This window comes from Lynx rufus, unplaced genomic scaffold (assembly GCF_022079265.1).
Source record: "Lynx rufus isolate CCGP_SWC_20201006 ecotype Redwood Valley unplaced genomic scaffold, mLynRuf1.p SCAF_3, whole genome shotgun sequence".
Classification (NCBI taxonomy): Eukaryota; Metazoa; Chordata; class Mammalia; order Carnivora; family Felidae; genus Lynx; species Lynx rufus.
Genome location: NW_025814845.1, coordinates 32,253,747 through 32,266,401, shown reverse-complemented (window position 1 = coordinate 32,266,401; position 12,655 = coordinate 32,253,747). Strand labels below are relative to the sequence as shown.

Genomic DNA, 12,655 nt, shown 5'->3' with positions numbered 1-12,655 from the left:
CTGTAATTATCATCACCCGAGAAGGCTACTGGGTAGCTCTGCTCCCAAGCTACATGGTTGCTCACAGCCTTTGCTCCACAGGCACACCTGGTCTCCCTCCCTTCCCACCATCCCAGGTGGATTATTTGTCTATCAGCTGTTTTCCAGTACTTCACGGATTCCAAAGTATTGGAACTACATGTTGGCCATCTCTTACACGCATGGGGAAACCAAGTCCCAGAAAGATGAGTGGCTTACTCACATCACACAGCCAGTTGTAATGCTTCTCCCGGGCCTGGTACCTAAGAGTATGTGCCCCGAATCAGGTGTCTCACTACATCCTTCACCCGCCAGCTGTGTTCCTTTAGCCAGATGCTGATGGTCACTTGGGCTGTGGCACAGCATCTGCTTGGATATTCTGCCATGTCCTCTCCTTCAAGTCTGGTCCATGCCACCATTTGAGCTTTAAGGCTGCTATGTTAACCTGCTTCATGGTGGTTGCCTGCATGGTCACCCGATTTGTAAATCACCACCAAGAACTCACTGCTCTGTCTTTCTATTGATCTCTTTGAAGTCCTTAAGATGTTGCTTATTTTCTTGAGTTGGATTTTCTACATGTCTGGCAATTGGACCGATTGCTTTCATGGATAGAAACTTAGTCTCATGTCAGCTTTTGGAACCCTCCTTGAGTCATTCTGTTGTTGGTGTAAAATGGATTGAGTGAAAACAGCTCAGGATGCAGCTATGCTCCACTTCCTTGATGACAGAAGGAGGTCACAGGGCTGGCCTGACAAGAAAGACTAAACTTGGCATTTTTATCAGTACTAGCTGTAGCCCCTAATCCCAGCTATCAGAGGAGTCCTCAACAGTGACAGTGTCTTAATGTGTCTTGTGTTTTCCCAAATTAAAATCCTGTGACAAAGAGTATATGCCCACTTTTCAAACTGACCTGGAGCCCCAGATGCAGTTCTGCTGGGCTCAGGATAACCTCAGTGATCCCCATCAGAGGATGTAGGCCCGGAACCCATGGAGGGGAACTTTGTGTGAGCACTTTTACTAGAGGCACGTTTCTCACAGTGTCTTCGAGATGTGCTGTTCACAATCTCATGGTTTAACCCCCATGCTAAATGCTTTGAAGGAAATCTGTAAAGATTAAAGTTTGTACTTTTTACTTGAAAATATTACATCCAGCCCTTGACCCTGGGCATCTCTCTGTTACACCCCCAGTTTCCACCTCAGGATTTAGGTTACTGTCACCATTTGTGTAAGGTTTCACCAGGAATGTAGGAGGGTAATGACAATGTCCGCAAAAAATTGCTGCCCTTTCCTTTGGTAACTGTTTCACAGCTGTAGAGCAAGTAAGTGAATTTATATTCTGGATCTTTCTTGGCTCTTCATCAGTTATAAATACATTGACTAAAAGATTTATCAGGATTATAGGGGTATAAAGTGTCACGATGTATTATTTGGTCCGACTACCCCACGTGTCAGATGTGGATAGAATGGTTTTTAAAGTCCAGTAGCTATTCCTGTAATATCCAGAGTCTAGACGATAATCCAAACTTGGATTTCTCCATTTTCCTGCCACCTTTAATGTCTTGTCCTCCCTTCTGTTGCTCTCAGAAAATGGAGGGAGCGTCCTGCGAGATGAAACAGGCACTATTTTCAGAAAAGCAAACATACATTTGCTCTCATTTGGATTCTGTCAAACCCGTGCTCTAGAATCTAAACCCAATACCCATTCACTACCTCCTTTGTTTTTTCTTAGATTTCAGTCATTTGTTAAAATCCCATTCTTGGGTAACTTTATTTTTAGGAAATACTTAAACGTAACTTTTCTCATTCAGTGCTATGTCGTTTGACAGTGCAGATCTGTAATTTTTGACAGCTCTTACATACCAATTTCTAGAAATATAATAGAGAATGATTTTGCACATATGGTGCCAGTCTTGCTGGTGTATGTTTAATGTGGCGACACTTGCCGTAGCTGCCTGGCAAAACATGTCAACTAGAACGCTTGAGTCAGAACTCTAATGTAAATGTGTCTAAACAGCGGTATGTATCGCTATGGTATATTATTGTAAACACAGTGATGGCTTCTTTCAGTCATATAACGACTGAATGAAGATCTCTTCCCTTGGAATAACTTGGAATAATCTCTTGGCATAATAGGAAAATGTTACCCAGCTGATGGCCCTCTGCAAAGTTACTTGCATTGGCAGCCAATGGCATTGGGTCTTCTATTTAGGTTGTTTTTTTAGAGAGTGAAGGATTGACACCAGTGTGAAGTGCAAAAGTAACGACCCGTCAGTACGTGCCTCTTGTTGTGTAAAATTCAAAACCATAACTGATAATATCTATGCATTAGAGACCACTTTTACCCTCTACAGTGTATTCAGTTGCAAGAAGCATTGAGAGGACTGGACTCTGTCCAGGTCGCCTAATGACCAGCTTGGTTAGTTTGGCTGTTGAACCACTAAATTACCAAATCTTTGTGGTAAAATGGCCACATTCATTTTCCTCGTGACCATCCATCATTGGCTGATACAAGGTCTAGGTGTTTATGAATCACAATTCCCCAAATTGTAATGAAAATCTATCTGCTGAGAAGACTCATTAAAAAACCTGTTCATTTTCAGAATAATTGCCACAGTATAAATGGCCACGTGGGTCTTGGCCACGTTGGAAAACTATTTAGGCTCATCCCAAACCACTAACAACAACAGCAGTAACTACAACTAATACGCATTGAGTTCTTGTGCGCCAGGTACTCACTAAGCACTTTAATGCATTCTCTCCTTTTAACCCTCCTGACCATCCTCTGAGGCTGTAAGTTCCTGTTATTATCCCAGTGTATTGATAAGGACACTGTTCAAGGTACTCAGCTAATAAGAGGATCACTTTGGGCTTAGTAATAAGCAGGGTGACTACTTCAGTTTTCTCCAGTAGTCAAAGTAAAGTTCTCAGATCCCATCAACACTTTGGGATGGATTTTGTTTAATTTATGGCATCAAGGGAAAGATGATATTTGTGTTCTTAAAAACCACCTTTAAAATACATTGATGCTTAAATAGGAACTTATAAACCATATATCCTCTGGTAACTTCCCAGGTTTCTGCATAAGACATGACTTACATAAGATTCCATGTTAAAGACTAGAAAAAAATTTTAAGTAGTGAATAAATTAAAATTGCTACTTTGTTCACATCTGCTTTGTAGATTTCCTGTACAAAAATGCAGGGATATAAAAGCAAAAATTTGAACTCAGTGAAGTGATACTCTTTGGGAACTCCTAAATGTTAGAAATGACACTGGGCATCAGTGAGCTAATGTTTCATTCACTTTTCACATTTGTTGTATTTGTAGCCTTAGATTGATGAGTCTGGTTTGGAAGAGAGGGATTTAATTTACGATTTCACTGTGAGAACTGTTGTGAAGATTTTGTAGGAAAATACAGTAATCTGTCGATTCTTTCCTGTAGTTATGGCTTTAACATCTCTTTGGCTGTGTTTAAGTTCAAGAGCCTGCCAAGGCCTGGCTTGTGTTTCTTGGGAACAGGGCATGCCAGACCGTGTGATGGGTCCTGAAACTGTTGAGGTCACTGGTCCAGCCTGCCCTTGCCCAGTGTAAGCACTGCCTCTGTGTCTCTCCTCTCTGGAACTTCATGTAGCAGCCTAACACTGGGGCCAACTTGCCTTTACTCTATTTTCTATGATGAACACTTGTGGAGAAACTGTGACAAATCCATTGATCCTAATATTTTTATTGTTGGAGTCTTGTTGATTCTCTATGAATAATTTCTATTGGATTGTACTGTGTAGAATTAATACCCACTAGGGATATGTTAATAAAACTATAAATGCATAGTGTAATATAGACTAGCAAGAATTTTTTGTGAACAATTTATATAGAAAAGTAAGTTGTTTTTTAAGTGTTAGGCACATTTCTTTTAGGAACTTAAAATGTTATAAGAGTTTTTTAAACATTCAATATTTTTAATTATAAGAAACATTTGTTACTAGAGCCAATTATTTCAGGTGTTCTAATTGGAGTATTGATTTTATGACCTCATATACCTCTAGAATGCCACATGTTCTGTTGGAGATAAAATTGCACAATAAATGTCAAGTCTCTGTTAAGTGTTTCAACTTGCCTTTTGCATCTTTCTCCCAATTCATTGAAGAACGTTTTCTGGGTGGTGGTTGTTTTTTGTTTGTTTGTTTGTTTTTGAAAAGAACATTATGCCCCCTGAAGCTAAGGCTTTTCTGCCTGTCTTGGAATGCCAAGAAAATATTACATACTTAATACCCAAATACAAGATACTCAACTTATGTCAGAGAACGGACCAAAAATCATTCAGAAAAGTCATGCAATCTAGTGAATGAAAGAGACAACTAATGACGATCTAAGAGAGGCATGGAATCCAGGAGGACTTATGCCTGCTATTTTGTACATTCATACTTCAAGCACACTTGTTTCCTACTCAACAGAGCCATTCTACCAAGGAGGAGAAAATCCTACAGCTGTTACTCATGACCTTTAAAAATGAACAATGTTGATTGTTTATGGTTTTTGAACAGTGATCTGAATACAAAAACAAAATAATTATGGCTAAATAGGGTGGCATGGTTGTGGCTTCCCACTTTTAGTTATTGCATAAAATATACATCAGGCATATCAACCATTATAGAATAATAAATTTGAATAAATGTTATTTCATAAATCAGACTAAGTAAAAGCTAAAAACACTTGTTTCATTTTAGGGGAAACATAAAGATGTGATTTTTTTCACCATAAGATGCAACATTTCAACCAGTTGTTTTGGATGAAGCAGTAATTTGATCCAAATGATTTGGGTTTGAATTGGAATACCAATTAAAATGGAATTTAAATTATTTCATTATTCTAAAGCATTAAAAGAGGATTATTAAGTAACGAGCTTAAAAATATGTAATCAAGGGGCACCTGGGTGGCTCAATTAAGTGTCCAACTTCAGCTCAGGTTATGGTCTCATGGTTCGTGAGTTCACCACGTCGGGGTCTGTGTTGACAGCTCAGGGCTTGGAGCCTGCCTCAGAATCTCTTGTCTCCCTCTCTCTCTGCCCCTCCCGCACTCGCGTTCGGTCTCCCTCTCTTTCTCTCCAAAATAAACATTAAAAATATGTAATCAAATATTCTCAAATATTTTGAATATTTACCCCAGACACATAGGGTAAAGCTTCAGATTTAAATACTTTAAAAAGTATTAGGAACAAATTCAGGTTGCAAGATATGAGAGTCAAGAATTAATTGTATTTCTAAACACCAGCAACAAACGACTTGAAAATGAATTTAAGAAAACAATTCTACTTACGATAATATTGGAAAGAATAATATACTGAAGAATAAATTTAACAAAATAAGTGCCAGACTTATACACTGGAAACTACAAAACATCAGTTGGAAGGAAGTTTAAAAGATCTAGATCATAATGATAATGGAGTGGAAGACTTAAGATGGCAATACTGGAAATGATCTACAGATTCAATGGAATTCCTATCCAAATCACAGAATTCTTTGCAGAAATTGACAAGCTGATCCTAAATTCATAGGGAAATGCAAGGAACCCAGGTAGCCAACATATATACATCCTTATATTTATGTTCAATTGATTTTTAACAAAGAGCCAAGACAGTTCAATGGGGAAAGCATAGTCTTTTCAACAAATGTTGCTGGGACCACATCATTGCCTCATCAAAAAGAGGGGTACCTGACTGGCTCAGTAGAGCACATGACTCTTGATCTGGGGGTCATGAGTTTGAGCCCCATATTGGGGATAGAGACTACCTTAAAAAAAAGAAGAATGCTGTTGGACCCCTATGTCAACACCATATGCAAAAAAAGTCAAATTGGATCATAGACCTAAATATAAGAGCTAAAATTATAGAACTATTAGAAGAAAACTATTAAATCTTCATGATCTTGGATTAGGGAATAGGATCTGTCCATATGTGAAACCCAAAAGCATAAGCAACATCAAAAACAATAGATTAACTGGACTTCATTACTTTTGTGCTTCAGAGAACACTATGAGGAATGAAAAGACAACCCACAGACTAGGAGAAAATACTTGCAAGTCATATGTGTGATAAGAGACTCGTAGTCAGAATATATAGAGCTCGTAACTCAATAAATAGCCCAATTAAAGGTGGGCAAAGGATGAATACACATTCTCCAAGGAAGATGTATAAATGGCCAATAAGCACATGAAAAGAGGTTCAACATCATTAGTCGTTAGGGAAGTGTAAACCAAACCACAATGAAATACCACTTCTCTAGGATGGCTACAGTGAAGATGACACGCAATAACAAATGTTGGCAAGGATACAGAGATACCAAAACCTTGTCATTTTGAAGAGCAGTCCCGCAGTTGCTTGAAAAGTTACATACAGAGTTAACATGTGACCCAGCAATTCTAGTCTACACAAAAACTTGTATACAGATGTTCCCAGGAGCATTCTTTATAATGACCAAAAATGGAAACAACCCAAATGTCCATCAATTGATGAATGGATAAACAAAATATGGTGTTAAAAAAATGTGGTGTAGCCACATGGTAGAATATTATTCAGCCATAAAAGAAGGAGTAAAATACCAATACCTACTACCATACCATATGGATGAACCTTGAAAATATGCTACAAGACACCAGGCAAAATGGCCACATTTATATGGCTCTATTTGTAAAATGAAATATTCTGAATTGTCAAAATGCTAGGTAGGCCAATTTTAGAGTATGCTGATCAGTACACAGTTTACATAATTAAGGAATGGAATATATTATGATGTAATCCCTTTAAAGTTGATTATACATTCGCACAGCCTATTTATTGAAAGCCTGATGCGTCTGGCACTATAAGGACCATATCCCGAGAACCAAAGGAGTACAGCCAATGGCTGGGTACCTGTTTGGAGGAAAATGACAAAAACCTATTGTGAATAATGAGAAAACCCCAAGTTCCACTGAGCAACTTGTTCCTCCAAATAGAGCTGTATACAAAAAGCTTAATCAGGCATAAAATGAGAGAAAATAAGTACTACTGAGCCTGTGTCTCTATCACCAAGACAATTCAATTTGACTGTCTCTGCCAAAGTACATGCCAAGTCAGGGGGAGATTTATTCATATATGATTTATTATACTCCCAAATCCTTGTTGAATTACTTTTTTTCCCCTTTATTCCCCCATCTTAAAGCTGTCATTCAGACCTCTCATAGACACAGCCGTAGTGGTACATACCTGGTGTTTCAGCCTGTCCGGAAACGGCCCAGTTGATCTGAGAAGTGTTTAATAAAGACATTTGGTAAAAAGGTGTAGGCAGGATGGACTGAAATGACAAGGGAGAGTGTAGTGTCCAGACCTGGGACCAGCAGGGTGCTGTCATTAGCCTGGAGGGGTAGGGGGAGTGAGTGCTAGCACTGGAATTAGGACCGTGTTGAGAACGCTCCCCGCCAGGAAATGTGATCTCCATGTAAGAGACATGGTTAGACTTGGCAGAGCCTGTAGGGAGGGAGCTGGAGGGTCAGTATGTTGATCTCCCTCCTCTTTTCCAACTCCTTCTGCTGCTCCCCTCTAGCTGAAAGCAACTGGAAACCGGAAGGCAGGGAACCCATTCATGTCCATACAAGTTGACATGCTGGGACACCAAGCCAAGTGGAGAAAGGACACAGGGAGGACATGAGGCACATTTGATAAAACATCGCTTCTCGGCCTTTTGGCTAAGATCAAGTGTAGTATCTGTTCTTATCAGTTGATAATGGAGCTCTTTGGTCCCACCTCATCGACATCTTGAGAGTTGACTTCTTTACATAAGTGACCTTATAGTTCTCAATAAATTGGAATAGTTAATATTTAGTCAGTAGGCTAAGTGTTTTACTAAAATTATCACTATATCTTCTTAATGAGTCTGAGGTAAACTAATATTCCCATTCTACAGATGAGAAAACTGATGCTTCCCAAGGTTACAGAGCTAGTAGTGGTGAAGTGGTGAGGCCAAGGTACTAATCCAGGCAGTCCAAATCCAGGCAGTCCAACTACAGGTAAGAAGAATAGGTTTTACCTACTTCAATAAAACTCATCTTTGAAGGTAGTAGTATCTGTAGGACTTTCAAGACAGAAAAAAAGTTACAACAATTAGGCTAACACAGCAACTACCTCTTGACTCTGGCTCTGGCTGGTCAAACTATAATTTATCGTTCAATATGGCCTGAGAAGTCTGCCACTTGAAATCCTGCAAAGAATGCACAGATGAACATTTGTGCATATTCTGGGTTCCAGGCAAGTCTTGGTTCATATTTAGTACTAAAGCTCATTAGAGACACAGTCTCAATGCCTCTGCTAACAGCCCTCCCTATTCGTTGGTCTTTATGTGTTTTAGTGTGTGTGTGTAAGTTTATTTATTTTCAAGAGAGAGAGCAAGCAGGGGAGGGGCAGAGAGAAGGAGAGAGAATCCCTAGCAGGCTCCACACTGTCAACACAGAGCCTGACACAGGGCTTGATCCCACAAACCATGAGATCATGACCTGAGCTGAAATCAAGAGCCAGACACTCACTTGACTGAGCCATCCAGGCGCCCCGCATTGGTCCTGATGTTTAAGAAACAATGCTTCAATCGATCAATCATCAATAAGATGGAATGAAATATGTCTAGAATAGAATCTGAGTCTTTGTACTTATTAAATGTCAAATTTTAATAAATTGGCTTATGCAATAGTTTTGAAATATAGCTTTAAGACATAAACATTCATTCTCATTTCACAAAAATCTTATAGACTAGACTGATCCTGATTTTGTTTACTTTCTTTAGTTATAAAAGTCAAAATTCATCAAGGCACAAAAATATTTAAGAATACACTGATGAAAATGAAATATAACAAATAGTAGGCTGTGTGCTTGAATAGAAGCACAGGGACCAGAACATGTAACTGTAATACGGGCACTTTTTTAAAACCTAGGGTCCTCTTCCCAACAATAAGAGACTGAAAACAGAGACTCTTCAGCCTCTGCCAGATGCTAAGGAGGGATTCATGCCCTGGGGAGATCCGAGGAACAGAGGTATGAATGTCTTCTACTCTGTCTCTTTTTTTGTACCCATGACAATGATTCATGCTCCTTCCTGGCAACAGAGAAGCATTTTCAATTCAACTGAAAAAAAAAAAAAACATAATAACGTGTTTGATTGTGGGTTGTATTGTATTTTCTATTAGCATTTTGTGCTAAATAATTACCCTTTCAGTTTCTGGTGTATTTTTGGGTAGACTGTTTTTCTGTGATTACAGAAGAATGTCAAAGCCAAAACTAGGCATATGATATATGAAATATATGATAGCTCTAGAATTGGTAAAGATTGGGGAACTCTGTCACATTGCTTTTTAGGGATATTTAATGGGGAAAATTCTCATGAATTTACAAGGAACTATAAATACTTGTTTAATAAAAAAGTGTATTTTCATTGTTTAATGAAAAAGTGTATAATCCTAGTGAAAAGTATAAAACAAGCCCTTTCCCTGAAAGGTCTAGTAATAATGATTGAGAAGTTATGGACAGAAGGAATTTCAAGATCTTCTGATTCAATAGGCAATTACCATCACTTAAGGAAAAGTAAGGCCCGGAAAATTCTAGTAATTTGCTCAAGTTCATGCAGCTATTTCCCAGCAGTGCCTAAATGAATATCAAAATAATGCAGTCCCCTAAAACCATGTTTTCCAAATTTCTTATTGGTGTCTCCCTTTCTGCTTTGGCTGTCAGGAAGCCTAGGGTTAAGTTGTATCTTACATCTTCCTTTAGCTCAGCTTTTCTGGTATGCTTATTCTCTACCACCATCAACCCCCTCTTTTCCCCTTCTTGTCTTTGCATTTATCTCTGAAAGTTCATTTAACAGTGCTTTATTATTAAAAGCTATTTCTATCTGAAAATAGGTGAATTCCAGATTATATTAGAATGCTTCCCAAAACATCAGTAGTGGTGTTCAATATCTAACTTCAGAAATAAGACACCTCCAGGTGCCTGGGTGGCTCAGTCGGTTCAGCATCTGACTTCGGCTCAGGTCATGATCTTGTGGTTTGTGAGTTCGAGTCCCGTGTCAGGTTCTTTGCTGACAGCTCAGAGCCTGGAGCCTGCTTCGGATTCTGTGTCTCCCTCTCTCTCTGCCCCTCCCCCACTCATGCTCTGTCTCTGTCTCTCAAAAATAAATAAATGTTAAAAATTAAAAAAAAAAAAAAAAAGAAATGACACCTCCTTTACCCTTTCCTGCCCCAAACCAACAAAAACATTTCAAACTATCTGTTCCAATTTATCCATAGAATCTATCCTCTCAACCTTGCTGCCACTTCCCCACCAAGTTTCTGTCCCCTCCTTGCCTGCAATGAGGGTGAGAATCTGATGGATAAGGAAAAGTGAGGAACTTGCCCCAGAGGGAAGGACATGGGATGTCCAGGGGACCTGCTTCCCTCCCTCTCTGGGATCCTACCTGGGAGCCTTTCAGCAGAGTAAACTCTGAACAAGTGTCTGTTGTCTGACAGGAGCTGGAAGGGGCAATAACTTCATGAGTGAGAACCAACTGTGGCTTTAGGCTACCAAGACCTCAGGATTAGATTGTTCCTGCAGCAGACTTAGTCTGTGTTGACTCCTATTACAAGAGTGATTCTAACTCTTGGGTGAGAACCACTCGAATCCTATACAAACTAGGGACTGTCTCCCTAGATGAACAGACACTCAGGATTTTCCAGGATATTCCCAAGGGTTCTTGAGTCCCCTAAAGCTTATCGGTGGTCTTTAACAAGCTTATCGGTGCTTGTTAAAAACTCTTAACCTAGAACCTTCTCCTCTGCTCAGAACCACCTTTTCCTTGATAGCTTATCTTACAGTTCTCCATTGTTTCTGACAGCACTTGTTGGCTACATAAGAAAGACTTTGGCGTAAAATACACTGCTCTAAAGTGTTAAAATGAAATGCCCAAAATATTAGTCTAGAAAGAGGGTATTAGACAAATGGATGAGGCATTTTCAAGATGAAAATTACACTATTAAAAAAGCATTGTGCTACATCATTATTTAAACAAAGCTGCTTTGCTCCCCACAAGACCTTGAAACCCAACGCATATACCTTCTCAAAATTCTGCCAAGCTTTAATATGGTGGGTTCTTTAATATTAAAAACTTTATATTATACTAATAAAAACATTTATAAAGAAACATTTTTGAAGGACAATTGCTCTGTGCTAGAAACAATCCTGCCCATTCTGTTAGCCAGACAAACGTGCCCATTTACATGGCGGCAGGCACACACTGCAGACGCCGCTGCCCACGCCGTTCCCTCCGTGTTCTGCCCGCCCAACCTCCCCTGTGCTCTAATCAGAAAGGCAAACGGAGTCGTTTGAGTGCCTTTACCCTGTGCGGTCATATCCGTTCAGCGAGCAGATGTTCCTCTTGCCTAGGTCCTAAGTGCCTACCCATGAAAATACTTGGGGAGAATATTTAAAACCCGGCCACTCAAATTTGTTCCTAAAATAAAGCTACTTTTACAAACCAGTAACCAGATAATGATCCAGTGCTTTTTAAAATCATTGCTTCTTGTCTCTTCCTGCTCTGGTTCTTACCCAACAACTAAACCAACAAAAACTGTCTTTAGTTCTGTCTCCCTTTCGAGCTATCGGAAGCCAAATACCCATTTTATGTTTCCTTTTCTTTATCCTTTTTTTCTTTTTGAAGCATTTATTGTTTAGTATGTGCTAGGCACCGTGCTAGTGCTCAGTCCTGGGCCCCCTGCCCCTTGGGTCTCCAGTTCTATCCCCGGGGAAAAGACAGACTGTGGAGCAAGAGAGCCGTGATCTTTTCAGACCAACACTAGGGCTTGCAGCTGGTCAATGGGCTGTGGTGGAAGAGAATCAGAAACAATCCCTTCAAGATCTGGTCTTGGCGAGACAGGACAGGGGGCCCCCTAGGCATTGAGCCGGGCTGTTTCTCCCAGGACACAGCTCACCATGAGTGCGGTAGGATCTGGGTGTGGCCCTTTCGTACTGGGGTGACATCCCTCTGGTACAGCCAAGTCGTCCACACCCATTTGTAAATGGAGGGCCTGAAGCGTTTTCTTCTGAAATCCTATGGTTAAAGGCTGTGTTACAATGAAAAATTCCTAGTTGAATCTTTACTCTTAAAAATTATTGTTCTTTTAGCAGAGGGGAAAGGAAAGGATGAATAACTCAAAATAATTGCAGGCAACAGCCCTTTCTACTCAAGAGACTACTAGTACTAGAAATATCTTGTGAAAAAGAAATCGCTTGGGTCCAAGCATGCTCAAGTTGAAAGAACTGTTTTATTAGTAAACTATATTACCTACTGTCAACTTCTGGCTTGGTGGCTTTGTGATAGTTTCAAAGTCTTCCAAACGCTTGGTAAAAGAAAAAATGTCTATTCCCATTGAATTTGTGGATAACAATGAATAGCCCCAGGAATATCCCGGAAATTTGAAAGGCAAACAAGTAGCATTAGCACGGTAATAATACTCGGGGTGAGGTGGGGGGTAGCAAATAGATGATCCTTTCCACCTATCATGGCATTCTGTTGCTTCCATAGCACTTACGACAATATCATCATTAGGTATTTGTGTGATTCCTTGTTCAGTCTGTACACCTCGTGACACT

At 39.7% G+C, this 12,655-nt stretch overlaps 1 non-coding gene across 1 annotated transcript; it reads left to right on the top strand.

Moving 5' to 3' along the window:
- Nucleotides 1-7,714: 7,714 nt before the first annotated feature.
- LOC124521483 (U2 spliceosomal RNA) lies at nucleotides 7,715-7,901 on the top strand. The gene has a single exon (XR_006964560.1). It is a non-coding gene; the product is annotated as a U2 spliceosomal RNA (small nuclear RNA).
- Nucleotides 7,902-12,655: the final 4,754 nt, after the last annotated feature.